The sequence below is a fragment of the Rhinopithecus bieti genome, unplaced genomic scaffold (genome assembly GCF_001698545.2).
Source record: "Rhinopithecus bieti isolate Rb0 unplaced genomic scaffold, ASM169854v2 scaffold_13259, whole genome shotgun sequence".
Taxonomy (NCBI): Eukaryota; Metazoa; Chordata; class Mammalia; order Primates; family Cercopithecidae; genus Rhinopithecus; species Rhinopithecus bieti.
Genome location: NW_016807544.1, coordinates 3283430 through 3286672, shown reverse-complemented (window position 1 = coordinate 3286672; position 3243 = coordinate 3283430). Strand labels below are relative to the sequence as shown.

General features: G+C 45.6%; 1 protein-coding gene across 9 annotated transcripts in view; it reads left to right on the top strand.

The window, feature by feature from the left end:
* Positions 1-2551: 2551 nt before the first annotated feature.
* The window catches only part of HEATR4 (HEAT repeat containing 4), a 52015-nt gene continuing 51323 nt past the window's right edge, over positions 2552-3243 (top strand). For 8 of the 9 annotated variants that reach the window (XR_001887462.1, XR_001887461.1, XR_001887463.1 and 5 more), the window contains exon 1: positions 2552-2868. The gene's annotated coding sequence lies outside the window, so the exon portion shown is untranslated. The remainder of the gene's footprint in view (positions 2869-3243) is intronic. The other variant, XM_017882816.1, reaches the window with a different exon arrangement.

Here is a 3243-nt window from a genome sequence, read left to right as displayed (position 1 = left end):
GTAAGGAAAGGATCCAGTTTCAGCTTTCTACTTATGGCTAGCCAATTTTCCCAGCACCATTTATTAAATAGGGAATCCTTTCCCCATTTCTTGTTTCTCTCAGGTTTATCAAAGATCAGATGGCTGTAGATGTGTGGTATTATTTCTGAGGACTCTGTTCTGTTCCATTGGTCTATATCTCTGTTTTGGTACCAGTACCATGCTGTTTTGGTTACTGTAGCCTTGTAGTATAGTTTGAAGTCAGGTATCGTGATGCCTCCAGCTTTGTTCTTTTGACTATTGTTTATCCATTCATTTATTGATGGACATTTGTGTTGTTTCCACCGTTTGGCTATTGTGAGTATGCTGCTATGAACATGGGTATAGAAATATCTGTTAAAGTCCCTGCTTTCAATTCTTTTGGATATACACTCAGAAGTAGAATTGCTGGATAACATAGTAATTCTATATTTAATTTTTTGAGGAACCTTCAACAAGGTTTTAATTTATTTTATTAGAGACAGGGTCTCCCTCTGTCACCTGGGCTGGGGTGCAGTAGTGCCATCATAGCTCACTGCAGCCTCAAACTCCTGGGTTCAAATGATCCTCCTGCCTTAGCAGGGTTATAATATTTAATTTTTTTAGTCTTTACTTTTCTTTTTTTGGGGGGGGGGATTGAGTCTTGCTCTGTTGCCTAGGCTGGAGTGCAATGGCCCAATCTCGGTTCACTGCAAGCTCCACCTCCTGGGTTCACGCCATTCTCCTGCCTCAGCCTCCCGAGTAGTTGGGACTTCAGGCGCCTTCCACCATGCCCAGCTAATTTTTTTGTATTTTCAGTAGAGATGGGGTTTCACCGTGTTAGCCAGGATGATTTCGATCTCCTGACCTTGTGATCCGCCTGCCTCAGCCTCCCAAAGTGCTGGGATTACGGGCATGAGCCACTGCGCCCAGCCTAGTCTTTACTTTTCATACCAGAAAACATACCCTCTTGCTCTTTTATGGGGGTCCAACCGTCTGAGTGCAGCTTGAGCCCAAGTGCTAAAGTCCATATTCAGGTTGGTCAGCATCAGTCTTGCCTGGAACCAAGAGATGGACCACCTGAATAGCGTGACCTGGGTCAACGAGACAGAGCCTTAGGCCCGGAAATCTTTCCTGCTGTCAGGATAAATTACTTTGTTCACAACGGGACTCCTAAAGATCAGAATTTCTGTATCTGTAAGACTTCTATAACTCAAAGAATTTCTGTACGTGTGAAATTATACTATCAGAAATACAAGATTGAAGAGTCTCCTTGTAAAAACTAGTGTTAATGGCTAATAATCTAGCCCGGATTTGGAGATCAGGGAAAATGGGATTGAACTGTGTGGACAAAGGAGATTAAGTAGCAGTGGAGGAGCTGAAAGGGGAATGGAAAAGTCCGCGACAACTTCTACTTTTACCATCTGTACTATCAGCCTGGTAATCTGATGCCTGCCAGAGCTATGTGGTCATGTGTTCCCCGCTTTGCTTCTTTCTCCGGATTTATAAACCCCTGCGGTGGAAGAATATGGAGCTGCATATATCCAGAGGGTTTTTTTATTTTTATTTTTTGAGACTGTACTTCATTCTTTTTTTTTTTTTTCTTGAGACGGAGTCTTGCTCTGTCGCCCGGGCTGGAGTGCAGTGGCCGGATCTCAGCTCACTGCAAGCTCCGCCTCCCGGGTTTACAACATTCTCCTGCCTCAGCCTCCGGAGTAGCTGGGACTACAGGCGCCCGCCACCTCGCCCGGCTAGTTTTTTGTATTTTAGTAGAGTCGGGGTTTCACCGTGTTAGCCAGGATGATTTCGATCTCCTGACCTCGTGATCCGCCCGTCTTGGCCTCCCAAAGTGCTGGGATTACAGGCTTGAGCCACCGCGCCCGGCCTTGTACTTCATTCTTGTTGCCCAGGCTGGAGTGCAATGGCGTGATCTTGGCTCACTGCAACCTCTGCTTCCTGGGTCCAAGCGATTCTCCTGCCTCAGCCTCCCGAGTAGCTGGGATTACAGGCACGCGCCACCAGGCCCAGCTGATTTTCTTTTTAAATTTTCTATTTTAGTAGAGACAGGGTTTCACCATGTTGGTCAGACTGGTCTCTAACTCCTGACCTCAGGTGATCCGCCTGCCTCAGCCTCTCAAAGTGCTGGGATTACAGGCTTGAGTCATTGCACCTGGCTGAGGTTTATTTTTCAAAGAATGACCAAGAGGCTGGGTGCGGTGGCTCACAGTTGTAAATCCCAGCACTTTGGCAGGCCTGAGCATCACTTGAGGTCAGGAGTTTGAGAACAGCCTGGCCAACATGGTGAAACCCCGTCTCTACTAAAAGTACAAAAATTAGTGGGTCATGGTGGTGTGGCCTGTAATGGGAGGCTGAGGCAGAAGAATTGCTTGAACCTGGGAGGCAGAGGTTGCAGTGAGCTGAGATCACACCACTGCACTCGAGTCTGGGCGACAGAGTGAGACTCCGTCTCAAAAAACAAAAACAAAAACAAAAAATCCATGACCCTCGTTCAATAAATAATCAATAAATAAGAAGCAATTTCTCAAAGTTCAGTTTACAAAGGATGGTATTTAATAAATAGTTGAAGATACCCCTGACTGAACGCACAAGTTCTCTGAGTAGACTCATGGAATTCTAAAGAGTTGGTTGCTTGGAGACTGATAGAAACAGCTTTGGAACCTAAGAAACCAAGGAAGGCTTAAGATGCAGAACCTTGCTTCTCTCTGAGGACGGCCTCGTAGGAGGCCATTTGGAAAGTAATTTTGAAACACTGCTCGTTTGCCAGTGTCTGAAAGGTGCTGGATGGTGTCAGCTGGAAGATGAGAGGCAACCTGAGGTAGCTGAAAAAACTTTGGATTAGGTGTGAAAAGGGTCAGTGTTACTTCAGATACTAACCAGTATGGTGATCTTAATTTTGTCTCTTCTCTCTGGGCCCCAGTTTTGGGATTTATAAAATCAGGACATTAGGTATGGTGCAGTGGCTCATGCCTGTATTCTCAGCATTTTGGGAGGCCAAGATGGGAGGATCGTTTGAGTCCAGGAGTTCAAGACCAGCCTGAGCAACAGAGTGAGACTCTATCTCTACAAAAAAAACAAAAAAAAAAATTTAACCGAGAGTGGTGCTATGTGCCTATAATCCCAGCTATGTGGGAGGATCACTTGATCCCAGGAGGTCAAGGCTGCAGTAAGTCCTGATTGTGCCACTGTACTCCAGGAGAGACCCTGTCTCAAAAAAAAAAAAAAAAA